General features: G+C 44.2%; 1 pseudogene; it reads right to left on the reverse strand.

The window, feature by feature from the left end:
- Positions 1-615: 615 nt before the first annotated feature.
- On the reverse strand, positions 616-770 carry LOC126541013 (U2 spliceosomal RNA; annotated as a pseudogene).
- Positions 771-19,463: the final 18,693 nt, after the last annotated feature.

The following is a 19,463-nucleotide window of genomic DNA, read 5'->3' on the forward strand; positions in this document are numbered from 1 at the left end:
ACAGTGGAATGCCCTCCGCCCTGTCTTTACGATGGCGCACAATTCGGAAACCACCCTCGTCCATGTCCAGGTCTGAAGGGATCGCCACGTTGTCGTCCTCGATTATAATTGACTCGTCTTCAGATTCACCAGTGTCTTGTCGCTTGCAGTCAGGCTGGCTTGTACAAACCAGCTGGCGTTTCTGGCCCGGTGTCAGCCCTTGGGAGGTCATGGCGGGGTGCTCGTCGGTGCCAGCTTGGTTCCTTCTAGCACCTTGTGAGGCGTCGGGTGGCGCAGCACCCGTCGGTCTCCGATACGGAAGGTACCTTTTCGAGTCGACAGACGTCTTGAACCGTTCTGACCAGTAATATTACCAGAAAATAACGAAAATAACAATAAATGTAGGCAGAGCTACTCAGACAGGCTAGCAGCATGTTAGTCGTCTTCTTCTTCTTTCGTTCTTTCGCTCGTTCGTTCGTTTGTTCGTTCGCTCGCTCACTCGCTATCTCGCTTGCTCATTTGTTCGTTCCTTCATTTTCACTCTCTCGTTCTTTCTTTCGCTCGTTCGCTTGCTAGCTCGTTTTACAGCAAAGCCGTATATGGCTAGTTTCCAGCGGATCGATGTCCGTAGACCACAAACCGTAGGCCGCTCCCGTAGATAGTGTAATACCGGGCCGACCCGCGGCCGAGGTGAAGCCGTGGTGAAGTTTAATATCTCGGATCCAAATACCAATCGCATCAGATATTAAGCTGATAAGAAGAGATATTAAACTTTGACCCACGTCGGCCATGTCTACGTTGGCGCCTTTTCGTCGGATTTCGTAGCCCTTGCGTATCTCGTTTCCTTCCACTCTCCTGTGGTGGCGGTCTCGTCGAAACGGCACCCGCGTCTAGTTTCCTCCTGCTCCTCGGTGCAGCACTCCCGTTGTCTACGTGAATATATATAAATATCACGATAAATGAGCTCGCCCCTACGTTCAAAATTATGTGTCACCTCTGTTTCGTATGCAAAACAGTTTCGCTGGTCATCCACCTTCACAGAGTGGAATTACTCATTACATATTTTTTCATTATGTCGCTCATTATTTCGCTCGCTCGTTAATTCGTTCTTTCGCTCGTTAGCTTGTTTTTATTCATTCACTCACTTGTTCGTTCGCTTGTTCGTTCGCTCGCTAGCTCCCTTTTTCATTCGTTTCATTCGCTCACTTATTAGTTCGCTCATCCATTCGTCTGTTCGTCCGCTCAATAATTCGCTTTTTAATTCGCTCACTTATCAGCTCGATCATTCATTCGTCCGTTCGTTTGGACGCTAGCTCGTTTTTTTTTTTATTAGCTCACTTATTAGTTTCATTCATTCGTTCTTTCGCTCGCAAGCTTGTTTTTTCATTCGTTCGGGCTATTCGCTTACATCGGCAGTCATCGTCACGAACATTACCTGCGTTCATTACCGGTGTGACTACACCACCAATATGAAACTCAGCAAATACTTATATACTAAGGCGTCAGCGGTATTTATAATAATGTTAAGTATATATATATATATATATATATATATATATATATATATATATATATATCATCATCATCCATCTACGTTGATCGATCCTCATCTTCAGCGCAATAGGATCATCATCATTGGGTGTGTTCAATGCCGAGTACTCGGGCCAAATAAACGTTGTTCCACCAGAGTCATCACACGTGATAGAGGTGACTCCTCGATCCTCCATCCTCTACCCACTCAGCCTAACCCCTGCAGCTTCGTTCACGCCACCACTTGAGACCACCACTGTCTGCTAGCATGTCTCAGATCGACCCAGCCTCCACTTCTACCGCTACCGTTTCGACACCGCAAGCGACCCCGTATATTAGAAGCTGCCCCAAGCATCAACCCCCATCATTTCGCTAGTCTTCCTGGGGAAGATGTGGAGGACTGACTGGAAGACTACTAGCAAGCAAGTTCCGCTAATCGTTGAGAGAACCTCTTCACGCTCTTCTACTTGTGTTACTGCTTCTCCCTCCATCCTTACTGCATCCATCAGCAGTGACTTGCCTCCTTCACAAATGCAGCAGCTGCTTGCTTTGTTGAACAAACACGCAAATGGTTTTGTTTGATGTTCGTTCGTAGACTCTCGGCCAAACCATTGTTGCAGCGCATCGTATTCAGACAGATGAAGCGTACATAGTGCGCCGACGCTCGTACCGCGTGTCTCTAGCCGAGTGGAAAATCATAGAAGGAAATGTCGCGGGCATGCTACAACATAAGGTGATCTGACCCTCAGCTAGCCCTTGGTCATCTCGTGTGGTTTTGGTCCGGAAAAAACGTGGTTCCGTGCGCTTTTGCGTCGATTACTGGGCCCTTAATAAGAACACTGAAAAGGACGTATGTCCTGTGCCACGCATTGACCACACCCTTGATTCGCTACAAGGCGCAGAATACTTTTCAAGCCTCGATCTGCGTTCTGGCTATTGGCAAATTTTCATACACGAAGACGATAAAGAAGAAACAGCATTTGCCACCCGAGATGGACTTTACAAATTTAATGTCATGCATTTCGGGCTATGCAAGGCACCTGCGATTTTTGAGCGCATTATTGACAACGGGCTCCGTGGCCGGAAACGGAAAACGTGCCTCTGCTACCTGGATGACATTGTCATATCTTCATTAACATTCCCTCAGCACCTGCAACGCTTGGCTGGAGCTCTAACTTGCCTTGCCGACGCTGGTGTTCAGCTCAACACGTAGAAATGGCGTTTCGCGAGCAGATCTATTAAAATCCTGAGGCATGTCGTGAGCAAGAACGGCAATCGTCCTGATCCTGACAAAGTTGCTGCGGTCCTTCAGTTCGCTCGCCCATAAAGGCCTGAAGACTTGCGAAGCTTGCTTGGCATCGCTTCTTATTTCCTTCGCTTTATACGGAACTTTACCTCCTTTGTTGCGCCACTGCACAAACTACTTGCTTCTGGTGTACCCTTCCTCTGGTCTCATAAATGCGCAGCAGCTTTTAACATGTCGAAGGGTGCCCTCACGTCTCAACCTGTGCTTTGCCACTTTGATCAGACTGCACCAAAACTGTTTTACACAGACGCTAGCGGCAGCTGCATCGGTGCCATTGTTCTACAACACGACAACTCTTGGCGTGAGACAGTCGTTGCATGCGCCAGCCTCGTACTCACCGATGCCGAGACGAAATATACGATCACTGAGTAGGAGTGACTAGCTGTTTGGTCCATACAGAAGTTTCGTCCTTATATGCATGGGCGTCATTTTAAAGCTGTTACGGAACACAATGCCTTATGCTCGCTCTCCACGCTCGAAAACTCGACCGGATGTCTGCGTCGCTGAATTCTTCGCATGCAACAGTATGACTTTGACATTGTTCATTAGTCTGGCAAAAAACACCAAGACGCTGACGCTATGTCTTGTTGTCCGCTTCCTGCGCACCCGCTCGACACCTGGGCAACTGTGTCACAAAGCAGCATTTCTCATGTCAATATTACGCCGCTTTACTCCCTAGCCTCGATAGACTGCGTTCCTCCGGACGACCATTTGACATTCGCATCTCGCCAACAGGCTGACCCATATGTCCGCGTATGATGAACCACCTCTCTAACGCTTCTGATGCGCTACCTGATGCGCTACCTTCTGACCACCTGATGCGCTACGCTGAGACAACATCAGGGATCACTGGCTCGGCTTCCGAAGTTACCGACTTCATCCTTCAAGCTATCATTCTACGCCATGGTGCTCCTCAGGTACTGCTGCACGACCGCGGAAAGTCCTTTCTCTCGCAACTTCTAAACGAATTCCTAAGGGCCTCTCGTACCGCTCACAAATCAACTTCCAGCTACCATCCACAGACTAACGGCTGGACAGAACCATTTTATCGCACGCTCACCGACATGATCACCGTATATATTCAACCTGACCACGAAAATTCGGACAAGCTTCTACCTTCGGTGACTTTCGCTAACAACACGTCCGCTCAGCGTACCACCGGCTATTCGCCATTTTACCTAGTCTACGGACGATCACCTATTTCCCTTCTTGATGTTTCTTTGATTCTCCGATCAACTCGTCTACATAATTTGACGAATAATTCGTTTCACGACTCGCTCAGCGTCGCCAGCGTGCTCGCGTTAATACTGCGGCCAGACAACAAGACCTGAAGAATATTTACGACACATTCCATCGCGTTATGTCCTTCCGACCGGGTGACAAGGTACTCCTATTGACGCCCCTTCTAACTCCTGACTTGTGTGACAACTTCCAACCACAATTCATCGGGCCATACATAGTCATGGAGCAGACATCGCCGTTAATAATAGCGTGACTCCTGTTGTCGCCGCAACAAACCACCATTGTCACAGCACCGAGGTCATTCACGTTTGCCGCATGAAAACATTCACGCGTTGTTCTCTGTCGCTTTGACCTGCGGCCAGGATGACCGCTTCCAAGGGGGGGTGGGGAGGGGGGACTTAGTGTGGGCATTTATTACGCACGTGTTCTTCGACTGTATATTATTGTCATCATCCTACGTTGAATGATCCTCATCGTCAGTGCTGTGTGATCATCATCGAGTGCGTGCCTTCGCTGGTTCGATGCTGAGTACTCGGGGCAAATAAACGTCGTTCCAGCAGAGACGTCATCATATATATATATATATATATATATATATATATATATATATATATATATATATATATATATATATATATATATATATATATATATATATATATATATATATACCGCTCAATCACGGAATCATGTACGTTCCACAGCTTTGGGCATTTTCGCGTGGGGAAAAGCTCCGCGCTTCCCAAGCGAGCCGAGTGATGAAGTCTCGGCACGTTTCATGTTTGAAACTTCATTTCACTATCTTCGCAGATCTTATAGGGCTGCGAGGAAAGTGAACAACTATAACACTAGCGCGATATTGCCACGTGGATGAAAGGTCAAATGTCACTTAGCATTTGTCGTTTAGCAATATAATATAGATTGCAGAACCATATAAACATGGTAGTGGGCCTTTAATAGTGCAGGTAAAATCACTCAATTCATTTCAACAAACAAGGACAGCGCGGAAGGCGGGAGATAAGGACGTAAAAATAGAAATTACAAAAGCACCGCTAGGTCAGCGTTTGCCTTTCTCTTGCTTGTTTTTTCAACGCTGTGCTCGCAGTTTACTAAGAACATACCGAACACGAACATTTTCCTTCAGATAGGTCCCGTAAACTTTTAGAGCGAGCAGTTGATTCCTCATGTTTCATTTGGAACATATCCCGTGTCTACGAGTATCTCCTGCTTACTTGTTCTCGTCATAGAGACCGCGTAGCAATGTCTCCTGTTTATTTATTCTGAATGTTTGCTCCTTCTGGTGATGTGTAAAGTGCAAATGTTTCTGATTATTAAATGAAAACATGCAAACATCTAAACTGAACATAGGCGCTCATTAACTTCAAGGAAATCGCGTGCAGAAAATTGGAGCACTGAAAAAGAACAAACCAAGCAAGCATTTTGGGGATGTGCTCCTCCAGGCAACTTCAGTTAAGAACAGGGCTGCAGTTTCAGTTGATCACTGAGAGTGACAACTGGGTAAACTAGTCCTTTTTGTCTTTCTTCCTTGACGAATGTTCTTCAGTGTTGTCATTTGCGGCACACTACTTAACATCTCGACGATGAATCTTGAAGTGTCAGCCGCACATCTCTAGTACAAATTATGAAGGATGCCCATAAAAATATCAGCGAGGGCTCGATGGTTATTGTGTTATCTAGCCCCATAGAGGGCAGAATCAGCTAGTTGATTGCCGATGCCATGGAAATTCCGTATTAGTTTCTTTTTTTGAGCTTTTGAACGAGTAGCCAAGCTAGCAACCAGGGTTTTTCGGAACCAGAAGTGGCCGAATTAAGTTATTGTGCCCGATCAGCTTTAACGTTCCTCATAATTTCTAAGATATATATCGATGTTATTGAATTAAAGTTCGTAATAAGCGCTGGCAAATAGGTTAGCTATTTCTCTCGCCTATGTTTCACGCCGAAAAGAAAAAGAAAGCCAGGAGTTATATGCACGAAAATACTATAGCACAAGCAAGGAGAGGGCTGTTGGCCGTTTCCCACTTCTAGAATGGCATTGCCACTGCCACTTCTCCTACTTCATCCTAACAATTGACAACAAAGTTCCTTTCATTTTCATGGTGAGCACGCTCCTTTTGACGTGTTTCCCGAGTCTTTCGAGCCTCATCGCATCAGGCTATCACTCTGGTCCTTCCTCACGCACTTCCCTGTGCTATAGGAAATCATCTCGAGTGTGTAGAGATGTCAGGAGGTCTCATCAGCCGGCATTGCGAAGAACTCAAGTCACGTCTCGCCTTGAGACGCGCGGATGGCACTGCAATCACCATCGTCTCTCTTGCTCTTCCAGCCAACCGTGCAAACCAGAAGCGTGCGAAAAAGCAGGGAAAAAAAAAGGAACACCACTTTGTGTTATATAGCAGGGCGTTCGAGTCAGCTCTACCCGGCCTTAAACTTGGCCTGGGCACTATAGGAGAAACGACTGTGAAGCCCTCTTCTTGGCCACTCCATGAAACAAGTGACGATTATTTCAGCACATTGATTGCGTGTGCAATTAGTCAGTCAAATAATCTACACGGTAATTAAGTGTTTATTTCCGAAAAGCCTTCCTATATGAAATATGCAGGCACATCTACACGAAAGCTCGAAGTTGCCACTTTTATCTTCCATCTATTGCACAATAAGTTCTTGTGTGCCACAAAGAAAGTGTCTGAAATAGATGAAAAAAATATATATAGTTGCCCTGTCGTGCTCCACGAATCGAGTGCTCTCAAACGAGCCTGCGCAAACGAAGAGCGCTTTTAAGCTATTACGCCGTAGCTGACAAAGTCAAAGGCGAGCAGCCCAGGTGCGGAAAGCGAAATTCAAGCAAGAGTCTGGTTCCACTTGCGCTGCTGAATGGGTCACGCACTGCGGTTCACGTTAGACAAGATCGGAGTCAAGGAGCCGAAATAATTGCGACCCTGCCGCTTTCTCAATGACAGATGAATAATTTGTAGGCGCTGTTCGTTAATAAACGGCACACTTTGTACTATACAGTGTTTTGTACCACAATATTCTTACTAAGTAATGTTTTGTCATTTTATTAAATGCACAGTTAGCAAAAACTATTTTCTGTGCAATTTAGTAAAAAACAGTAATATTTAATCGTGGCAAATAACTGCGGGGTCAGGTACGGCAAGCTGCTAAACGATGCCCCAATACAGCTTGTGAACTGCAATGCATGAGTGATACTGTAGGTATTGTTGGGGTCGAATAAGCCCGGAGTGGTTGGGAGTGACAAAAGTCACGAACCATGAGATGTACAGACTGCATGCTGCAATCGCGTGGCTTGAATGACGTCCTGGATCGCAGCGACAGTCGGGCCTGGGGTCGAGTAATGGAGCCATCCCCTGCTGGGAAGTGGTACACCATTTCAGCTCAAGTTGATCAGACGGGAAAAAAAAAGACGTTTCACCGAAAAGGAGTTGGCTTGCTCGCAGTGGGCCGTTTGGGTGCCACGGCGAGCTCAACGAACGGGTGACATCGAGAAAAGAATGGCTGTGGATTGGTCTAGAACCGGGAATACTTGGCGTACTTGATGGCAAATTTGTGTCATGGCGGGCCACTTAGGGCGAGGACGCAAGGCTGAGCTCTGAAGGTGCCGATGCCTTACTACGGCGTAAGCCTCAATATTCGAAACTTCCTTTAACACGTGTTCCGCCTTACCTGAGAGACCATTCTCTATGTGTCTTACCGGGCCACAAAGAAGGCGGTCTCTTCCTTTGCACTGCAAGTGTTTCTATGCAAAAGCTAAGCCAGCTGATGGTGTGCTTGACGAATATACTTAAATTTCCTCGAACAACAGCAATGGAAAAGCCATTCAGATGTCTAATAATGTATACATTGATAAGATCGTCAAAAGGATTGAAAAATGCTAAAAGGAAAGTCAACTTCATTATTCTAGTGCCATCACGCAAGAAGTCAGCATTCCATTCAGTTTAATTGCTACTGAGAATGGCGCATAGTAGAAGGAAATTGCCGCGTATTTACTCGACAAGGTAAACCTTCTTTAGCTCAGATATTCGTTTTAGTGAAAAGTGCTCACAGTATTTTAGATTTTGTGAAAGCTCATGCTGACGAGGGGTTCACAGCCTTCTCGGTCGACGTGAAGGACATGTACTATTTGCGTCGTCATATTGACTTGCTTAAATGCGCCGAAAGTAGCATAAACGAGTTAGAAGCGCTTAAATTTTCCAGTGAAGCCGGTATTTCTGTGGTCGATTTTTCAAGTTTGCTGAAATTTCTCTTATCGTCAGCTTCCATCTATGAGAACAGTGCCGCAATTACTGCGCAAAAAAAAGTTGGGAGGGCGAGAGAGCTTGCATTGCATCATACCTTTCTCCAGTCTTAAGCAATCTATTTTTAGCTCAGCTAGATAGAGACTTGTCAGAGCGTTTCGAACGATCCGAATGTACGAAACCTGTTTAGGTTTGTGAAAGATTTTACGGTGTTTCTGCACTGCACGTTACAGCGTTTTCGAACGGAGAGGGCTGAAGTTTTAAATATTTGTCGTGGTAGCCTTCATCCCCTTGAAGTGGCAGTTGAATAACCGGTAGATGGGTTTCTTTGGGATTATATTTTTTTTTTATTTACAGATACTGCAGGCCCTTCTTGGGCCCATGCAGGAGTGGATACTAAGAATACAAACAAGAGAAGTAAAATTTAAACTAACTACTTGACATAATTGCAAAGATATAATACATACAAAAATGAAAAAAAAAAACTGGCAACACACTGGACGTGCGCTGATTAAACCAATTACACGAAAGAACAAGTCGGAAGCACAAGTTGACAGGACTGTCAACTTTTGTTTCGGACTTGTTTCTTTATGCAATGCATATAAATCAGCGCGTTACTAAAATAAATTAAGATGAGCCAATCAGCGCCATCTAATGCTCTGTTGGTAAATGGGATCAGATATCTTGATTTCAAGTTCGCATGCCCCTGCCACCGGCTCTAGTTGCGCTATAACCTTCGAATGAACAAGGCACTCTTTCCATTTTGTTCCAGCCGTTCGAAACTAGTCAAGAGAAGCATAACGAATACGTGCTTTAACGACGCTTTCAAGAAGTCATACCTGTACTCTATAAAGCAGACTTCTCAGCAACAGGCCTGACGCTTAAAGGAAGCCGGCAATCCAGTCCACGTAGTGATGTCTGAAGCGGACAAGTTGCTTAAGAAAATACGCCCAAGACCGCGCCATTCTAATACCTGAACTCACGCACGTTTAGATAAGAAAAACACCGCCGTAATCCCCAACGATCATCAAGTCTCGCATAGCCTTAAGAAAGTAGCCCTTCGTGATTGTGGTTTCAGGGCCCGAGAAGCTAGGAAGCCATTGTAGGAAGTCAGTTCCGGCATGAGTAGTAAAAGCCGAGCATGCTGAAATGCCATAGGAAAACTGTGCATGCGCAAGTTGATGATAGGTTGTCGCCTAAAGAGCTGTATTGCCAGCAGAAGCGGTAGTGATGCTGTTTTCTGGCTACGTGTTTTTCTTTTTGTCATATTCGTTGGAAGTTGCTGTTCTAACGTGATCTGTATCGCGGTACACGTCCAGTATATAGTATGGCTTGGTGTCGAAACTAAAGAGTGTCCTCGCCAGTAGCGCGTATTCGCCACTAGCAGTGTGTATTCGTTTCTGCCTTCTCGAGTCCCTTTTCCCTGACGGCGCTGCAACTCGCTGGTTTGAAGATGAACTACCAACAACTTCACATCATTCTTCTCATTGTGGGAAACATCCGCATCATTTGTTGTTTTGAGTCTCAAGTTTTAAACAGCTGGCAATGCATGTTTTATTGACACAAGTCATGCTACTGAGTCAGTTATATTTAGTTTATTTTCATTTTCCTTCATGAACAGGGTTTCGGCATTATAAAGCACTTTCTTGCTGCTGGAATGGGTCCACAAGCCCATATGCATAGCAACATAACAACCTTGTACAACAAGGTCAAGAGAAAAAAAAACAGAAGTAAAGAATTAAGCAACGATCACTTGTGGGCCCGCCGGAGATAAGGAGGCACCAAACGTACGGGGCAGTGCACGTAAAAGAGGAGGACACACATATACCACAGGAGTGAAACAATAAATGCAGGTGACAGTGCCAGCTGGACAAAAGGAAACAACCGTAAGGCGAGGCGACGAGTCGAGATAAACCCGCTTTGTTCATTCATGTAGTGACGGTAATTTAGTCCCCGCCTTTATGTATTTGTCGATGAACATGAATCTCACACAGCAAGAAACTAAGGTGTTGCGTAGTTCCTTTCCTTTGACTTAATGCTTTAAGGCTTTATTTAACATTAGATCAAGCTCACGGGAATCTTAAGCAATGCGGAACAACCGGGAGCTCGGGAGACCGGCAATACAGAGAGTCATCTAGGTTATTTGAAACATCCGAAGCCCCGGAACTCTAAGCAATTGGTCTGAGAAGTGACATCGTCAAATTGCACAGAATGTGTAAAGGGTTTCCCAAGTGACCTGTAGTACCAGCAACCACTTTAGCAGCGTACCATTCTCCGTTCACGGGGAAGATAAAAACTGCTTCGTGTAGTTCAAAGTGTACTTATTCATGTTATTTTTATTTACAAGAGGAGACTGCAGAAACGGTGGGTAATCAGCGTTTAAATTGCAATTTGTACGTCACGTGTTTGGAATATGAAAGCAAACCATGGAATACCCCTCGAAATCAGCCGCTAAATGCCTTTTCATTAGGGTAAAAATTATTTTACAACAATGAGGCATTCCTTTGATCCCGCCATGCAGTGCGAATCAATACAAAGACAGAGAAGAAAGAAAAGTACATACTCAATGAGAGGGAGAATAAGCACTTCCGTAAATTGCGACTGACGGCCCGTCGCCCCCATTGCCTGTTAACGAGTGTTTCATGTTTCTTCCGTCAGGACCAGTTTACGCCTGCTGAACATTTCCTTCTTTTGGGCCACCACTTCGGCTCTAGTACTTTCGACTGTCAATGAAGATGTAGCCGTCAGACTCTCCGCCGGAATGGCGTTTGGCATCAATCTCAGCTGTAATGTATTATGAACAATGCAGATAATTTGAACCCCAAGTTATTTAAAAGAACGCTAATTGCAATTCGCCACTTTTAGGTCGCGGCGAGGGCAGATAAGTCAATATGGTTAATTAAAGGAACAAGCAATGACGACATTGTTCAAAATCACGACTCTACGTTTATTCAAATGCTATAGTTATTGAGGAACTGAAACCTCGAATCACACTGGTTGGCTTGCATACACGCGCCATTGTGACAAGTTTGTTCTTTTATTGACCGAAGCTCCGAGATTGACTGAGTGAAGTAGAAGCAAAGAATATAATGTGTAAGGCGAAACACTCAGTGCGTTTACAAACGCTACTGCAATATAATTAAGGCGACTGCATTGAACTTAGTTAAATTGATTTTCACTTGCGATAAACAAACGCATAAGCTGAAGCCTCATCTTTAGTGGTGGCTTGAATTATTCAGTTTTATGCGTGCATCAGACAGTCTTTTATTTCTTCACGTGTAGCCGAAGTTAATAATACAAACGCAGAAACTTTGGGCATCGTTCACACAGGAGCTCTTGAAACATTAGTGACGGAGAGTGGTATTTCACATCAGCAACGGCTACTTCATTCAATTCAACTGTGCACTTATATCGGCACGTTTTGGCAGTCAAAGCAAAGCATGGGCCATGATAATCAATCAGAAATATATATAAAAAAAACAATCAGCTGCCTGTCTGCGAGCAATCTGTAAGTCTTGCCCATTGCACGCCGCTAACCTTTCCGGGATCCTTCTATAGTCGTTCACGCAGCAAAAAGGGGAATTAGCAGCAATTACTGTACAAGCGCTTTGTTTTGTGCTCTGTTTTACTCGGTTGACATGAGTTTTAAAATTTCGAAGTGCTACACGTAAATAGTCAGAAAAGTCATGGAGAAAATAATGAGGTACGAAGAATATCATGAGACTCAACTTTTGTAACGTGTGTTTATTATGTCTTTGCAATTCCCCTTTCATCACCTCATCTCCAGCGATGAAACCACCTCGTGTGATTAAACTCTTAAATACAACATGATACTGAATTTTCGAACTTGAACTATTGGTTGCATGTTAAACCGTACGCGTCTAATAAACAATCAGCGAAACTTGAGCACATTCGGTGCGGTTGAAAACTTTTGCATATTAGTACTTGTTATGTCGCAGCTGAACCGTGTGTGACAATACTGAGTGGTGAATAAATGCATTCGCATCTCGGGAAAGGGCTCCCTCAGGTAACCAAAGCTACTTACGAGCTCTACGCTTTTGTGTACTGGAAAAACCGGAAGGAATTGCATGAGCTGAAAATACGTCATTGCCACCATGCGTCGTTTCTGTTTGCATGAGCACCTCGGCGGTTTGCTGCTACTTTTCATCACGTGAGCGTAATAACTGCGGCTACAATTTAACGGTGATGCCCTTGCTGCGCCATTGAGTTTCAACAGTGTTCTGAGCGTGCGTACCGAAAAGTCCTATGTTGTTCCCAAATTTTCGACCAGACGACACGGGTTTACACCCTTATCCTGATGTCACATGTTTTCCAGCTGGAACGGTGGTCACTGTCGGTGGAACGCGTTTAGAGCCATTTATTTCAAATAAAAATTGCTAGTTAGAATGTGCGCTGAGAGCACATGTTTTTGTGCTCATAACAATACTGAGCCACGGCACTAACAACGACAATGATAAATTGAGGATAGTTCGACGACCGTGTCATTGCCCCGTTAAGCAAATCTTTTGTAACCTTTTTTTAGATTATGTGTTCTGAACGATATGACGAAAAATACTTGACGCGATTATAACAATCTATGTATACGCAAAAACGATGGCTCGAGAGAGAGAGAGAGAGAGAGAGAGATGCCTTCCATGAAAGGCAGAGGTTTTAGCCGGCGTAGAGACATCGCTAACATGCTACTCTGAGTGGGGAAGGGAATTGGAGAGAGAAAGAGCGAAGGAGAGAGGCACAAAAAAGGAATAAGTTATAAAAAAACGGGAACTGAGTTTTTTGACTCATGGGCAACGGCGCGCTGCGGTAAAGTCCTTCAGTGTATGTACGGTGCCAAAATGAGGTGGCATAATTCGCTGCGTGAAAGGTACATGAGGGTGACAGAGTAGAAATAAAGTTTGTCGAGTTGACCAATGTTTTCTAAGTATGTAAATAAAAAGTTCATCGCACGCCTCTATATTGTGAGGCAGGCTAAAGGGCCTAAGACACAGTCAAATGACAAAAGTCTCAGTGTAAGCGAATGCATGCAATGTTCCCACAACGGAAGCTCGTCCGCGTACGCTCGATACCTCAAACAGGATATGCTGCACGGTTCCAAATCAGGCGCAGTTGTTGCAGTGTGGACTTGTCGCTTGACCGAAGCTGTACCGTAAGCCGTTTCCACAGGCAGTGTTCAGGCGAAGACGATGATATAGAGTTTCCAAATGGCGAGGAATGTTAGACGGGACTCTGGATCTGATGGTCGGGTCGATTGAGTAAAGGAAAGGGTAATGTTGGGTCGGCAAGCTCCACAGCCGGTCCTTTTCTTCAGAAGCAAATCTTTTATCTAGTTGGGAAGCATCAGATCTAGTGGAATAAATCCGCTTATAGTTCTGATGTTGAACACCTTTGTGTGCCGCTTCATTTGCTTTTTCGTTGGCCAGAATACCACAATGAGAACGTATCCACTGAAATTTGACACAGTGGCCTGATGCAATGGCCAACTGATGTAAGTACGCAATGTCGAAGGAAACAGGCTGATGATTGTTTTTTTAACAGACTGCGCAATGTTTGTAGTGCTCCTTTAGAGTCAGTGAAAATCGCCCATTCATCAGGCGCTCGGCGCAGTATATAGAGGACAGCTTCTTTGATACCATGAAGCTCTGCTGTCGTTGAGGATGTCCTCCGCTGCAGCCAATAAGAAAGCCTTTTTCTTGTTGAGGGCACATAAAGACCACAGCAGGAAGACTCCCGAGTGGTTGAGGCATCATGCGCGCTGATCGGGCGTACGGAATTCGTAACGAACGTTATAAAGCTGTATATAGGTACCCTCCGGCAGTGGTCAATGTCCATCTATCTACGCGTCGCGTCAACGCGAGAACATTTTTGTGTCTAGTTTCTCGTGAATGCTCTGTAACTCTCAATCTGATGTAGGTACTTTGAAAAAAAAATATACTCAAGTTGGCCGCTAAGACGATTCTATCATCAAACCGAATTTCATTTACTTGCCATAATTCGTTCACAGTGGAGCTGTAAACGTTACAGAATTACCGTCGGCTGTCAATACATGGCCGTCTACGGAGGGAGTATGGTTACAGAAAACAGCTGTAACTCTTGTTTTATCAAAAGTATCCATAATCGAATTAAATGACAACTAGCGGCTGAGAGGACTTTACCATTACGCCGAGTCTCAGTTGCTTTTCATAATTGCGTAGTTCACAGTGAAGTTGCAAATATTGCAGAATTCCCGTATGCCATGCGGCAGTACGTGCACACGTCACTACTTCATAAAAGAATAAGTATAAATCACTCCACATTCAAAAGGTTTATTCGTTGTCTGTTTACTCCAACAAGAACATCAATAATAATAACTAATGTATGTGTGTATATATATATATATATATATATATATATATATATATATATATATATATATATATATATATATATATATATATATATATATATACTTCTCTTGGGGTAAAACACACTACAGCTTCGCTGCTCGTCCGTTTTCACAAAGTGTGTGCGCTTATGTATTTTTATAGCGCTAGCCCCTTCCCACGAAAGTGCACAGGGTATGGATAACCGTTTATTGATGCGACAGTGTAATGAATTGCCCCTTAGAGCGCAATCAATACGATCCATGGCGTAGATTTCACAGAGGTCGGATTACTCCTCGCACATAAGTTGACGGCGCCACAGGCAACACTTGATGCATGACTCTTCCTAGCAAGACTGCTTTGCGGGCCTATTCGCGCTGGATCAGCCAAGCAGCAGTGTATTGGATCTAGATGAGATAAACGACTGCGATGTCTAAGGGAGAAAGCACCGTGTATTTCATGAAATTAAAGAAAAAAAGAGAGAGAAATAAAGCATATTCTCCCTCTTGAAGAAACGAGAACTGCTTGCCTGCGCTAGGCGCCATGAGGCGGTCAGCTGGCCTCCGCACTTTTTGAGCGGTGGACAAAATGAAGGTTCAGTCACAGAAAACGATAGGCCGAATTTTTTTGTTGTCTATTGAATGAAGCAAGGCCTTGGTACTCAGTAAATGGGCCACGCACCTGCATAAAACAGCGGTTTCTTAAAGAAGTAACTGGAGGGCCAATGCGTTTCGTGGGACACCTTGAAAATTGAAATCTCGGAAATGGTGCTGTCCAGAGAATTCGTTCTAAGTGGATACACCGTGCGGTCGCAGCCGCTATAGTTTCAAGATAGAAATATGTGGCGTAAAATAATTAATCGAAAACTCAATTCCCGTAATTACGTTAATTATTCAACTAAACGTTTTGATTTCTGCTGAAAGTAATCGCCGGCTCATCGAGTAACATAGAAAAATGGTTAGAATTGTGCTGCCTGCCACAAGCAATCTTTCAAAAATTTGGTGCATCTGAAACTTAAAAAAAAAACATCACCCTCTAGATCATCATCATCATCATCATCAGCCTGGTTACGCCCACTGCAGGGCAAAGGCCTCTCCCATACTTCACCCACAACCCCGGTCATGTACTAATTGTGGCCATGTCGTCCCTGCAAACTCTACATATTCATTTTATTACAACAGTATTGAGCTTGACGCGGTATATTTTATGGTTGAGAGTATTTAGGCAGCGTTGTTGCCTTGAGTAATTTCACAGAGAAAGAAGCCGTTAGCGATCAGCACTGTAAGACTAGCATAGGGCCACTATATAAGCCAATACGTTATACGCACGTTGTTTACAGCGGCACGAGCAATGGTGTGCAAGCAGAGTGATTTCATCCTCTCCCTCAGCCTCCAGAAGAGGAGAGAGCGGCGAAGACGAAGAGGGCTGTCCGAGCGGGCGAGCGCTACCTGCTCTCCACCGAACCGGCGCTGCTCTCTCAATCCGTGCTAGTCGAAACGCCACCGCTCACCAAGAGCCAGACATGGTAGCCGAGAAAAGATGTCGACATCTAAAGAATGCACAGGCCACATGATAAGGGCACATTACTGCAGTTAGTATGTGCGTGTCATTAGTCACCATACGGGTTCCTCGAAAGAAAAGCCTCATAGGTGAAGAAAAATTCGTCCTGGTCCGGGACGAATTTTTCTCCAACTATGAGGCTTTTCTTTCGAGGAACCCGTACGGGTTTCCTTTGTAGCAATTGCTACGAACGGGTGGATGTCTGATTTTCCCTTTATTCATGAATCTTCAGCTACGCTAATCATTTAACTTCTGCTTTTCATTTCCTTCTAGACTGTCCCATAAACGTAAGCACATGTCATGTGAATCTCATTTTTATAGCCGGAAGTTGCTTACTTAGCCCATTCAAATTAGCATAAGCTCTTTCTCAAGAAGGTCGTGTTCGTGTAGGAACTCCTGGTTTATTGTGGTCGCTGTTGGATATTGTAAGGCGAGAAGTTGTGCCCTTAAAGGGACACTAAAGCGATACAATAAATCAGTTTAGACTAATGAAGCATTGCTTGAGAACCCTGTAGGCAGTCATTTAAAAAATATAGTTTGATTATTAGATGAGAAAACGAAGGTACAAGTATTAGTATTTGAATTTCGCGCCGAAACTCCAGCGCCGGTACGTCAGCGCGACGTCAGGGATTCCAAAGTAGGTTCTGGCATTTGGGCCGCGTTGGCTGAATAAAGGTTCCCGAAACATGGCATGTGTAATATTTGGTTCCTTTAGAACACAATGTAGTCAATCTGTACCGCTATATATAATTAGTAGGCCCTAGAAGATGCCATCAAAATTCAAGACGTCACAGCCCCCAGGTGCGGGAACTTAAGTAGGCGTCGCCACCCGCATTTCGTTCTTGCGCTTTTTTTGGCTTTCCAAACGTCTTATCGTTGTAAGAGGGGTGTTTTTGGTGTTGTAGAACGGTAATTTACTGATGCAGAAGAAATAATTTTTGACTTTACTGTCCCTTTAAACAATATCAGCAACACACATGCATGCTCTGGTGCCGCATGCAACGCTATTAATAACACGGTTCCGGTTTGATATCATGAATCGGAAGAGAGGCCGATCAACTTTCGCCAAAACTGTCATTCTTTTCTTTTTTTGTTTTTGCCGGCCTAGGTCTCAGGTAGAGCCTGCCAAAACGCTAGACATAGGCACTCCAACAGCACGTCTTGGTCAGGGATCATGTGACGATTGTATTCCATGCAATCTTTCTTCGTACTTCGTCATCACGTAATCCACCGGCAGTGAAGAGTTGATAATAAGAACGGAATACAATTGAGCGAAATTAATCTTTGCATTACACCGGCCATCTTCCATGGCGAGTACGAATACGTGCGCTTTCGCGAGCTGGCAATTTATTCGGGCTTGCTCACAATTCGTGTTGCAGGCGGACTGACCTTAATAAAAAGTCTAATCTGCACTCTGCCCAATAAATGTCTAAAGTTCATAATAAATTCCGGGGTTTTATATTCCAAAACCACGATATACTCATGAGACAAACTGTAATGGGGGGCTGGGATAAATTTTGACCAGCGGGAATTGTCTAACTTACATCCAGAGTACGGTACACAGGCGTTCTTGCATTACGCTCCCGTCGAAATGCACCCGCCGCGGCCGGGATTCGATCCCACGTCCTAGGGCTTAGCAGCCCGATGCAAAAGACAGAATGCTACCATGGTGGGTAGTGTTTATTTAAGTGCGACAGATTTGAGCGCTTCAAGACACGTAGACCTACCTGCCTATCCCGTGTGTGAAGTGGAACATGTACTGCGCATTCTCACTTCATCTTGAGACAGCGTAGTTCCCTTAATATTCCTATAGCTTTCGTACTCACTATCCCAAATGCCCGATAGTAAAATGTAGAAGAAAGCTTCACGTTTATTGTTCTGCTTCTGGCTTTGAAGTACACCGCGATCTTTATGACGACGCAAGGGGTTTGATGCATACGCGAGTCACAAAGTGCTAAAAGTTTGCGAAACTTTCTTCGCAAAGCAAATCGATTTCTTTCTTTCGGAGTCAACAAAAGTGCTTTACAGTGCCCATGAAAAATAGGCGCAGAACTGCTGCTTTATTATTATTATTTTGCATGCGTCTATCTGTGTGGAAAATATGTAGAACGTTTTTACAGTGCCCCCTGCTGAAAAGCAGAGCTCCTGTGGGCACATTTGCAGGCATGATTTCCCTGCGGCGCACTCAACGTGGACGTTCACCAGTTGCCATTGGTAGAAAAAGAAGAAAAATCAAGCTGCGGCTGAAGCGTCATAAAAGCGATTGTATCTTCGAAATTCTTTAGCCACCTACATAAAACATGCACTTAGGTCCTCGCTTTGTAATAGTCATTTGTTAAAGTAACTCCTTCGAGTGTTTTTCGGCACCGCATCATCTCAGCATGCCTGAGTTACAGCGCACATTCACTTTAAAATAAACAACTTGGATGTAGAAGCTTGCTACTAAATCATTTCAGTAAACTAAAAGAAATGCGCCAAAAGCAGCTCGAGACCACGTGATAATACATCGCGAACTGGGTGGTAACATAAGCCCGGCAAGTTTAGCACACAAAAAATTATCAGTATAAGTAAGATAAAAAAACGTAAAAATTTCATGAATGTATACATCAGCTGTCGGCCAACAAAATTAGCTCATATAAAAGTAAAATTTTTATAATCGCACTATAATATATAAAATGTAATAACTTCCGCGTTGTGGAACAGCTTCTAATAACATTTGCCGCTTTTAGAGACAGTTCGATTCTATTGCCAGACTTTGAGCAGAATTGAGACAATGGTGTTTAAACCGTCGACAAAATTTCCATACATGACAAGAAACGGTTAGAACGTCAGCTTGATGAGTTAATATTACAAGCAGAAAATTTGGAAAATAGGTTATCTAAGATGCACCTAATAGGCCTTTTAATGTGAATCAAATGAGTGGGTTTCTTTTATTTTTATCAAGATCATGTCTCAACCAGGTGGATATTTGCACATTTGCTAGAAACAGAATAACTTTCCCTTCAGAAGTCACGGAAAAGTATGCCACATTTATAGGCTTTCATTACTCGTCATAATAAGCATAATTGACAGAATAACAACACGAGCCTTATATTGTTTTGGCAACTCAGCCAGAAGTTTGGTGTTTGAGGTATTCAGTTTTACAGCATTTTTTAACTGACGACAAGACAACCGTAAAAATGCGAACCATATGCA

The sequence above is a fragment of the Dermacentor andersoni genome, chromosome 2 (genome assembly GCF_023375885.2).
Source record: "Dermacentor andersoni chromosome 2, qqDerAnde1_hic_scaffold, whole genome shotgun sequence".
In the NCBI taxonomy this organism is placed as follows: Eukaryota; Metazoa; Arthropoda; class Arachnida; order Ixodida; family Ixodidae; genus Dermacentor; species Dermacentor andersoni.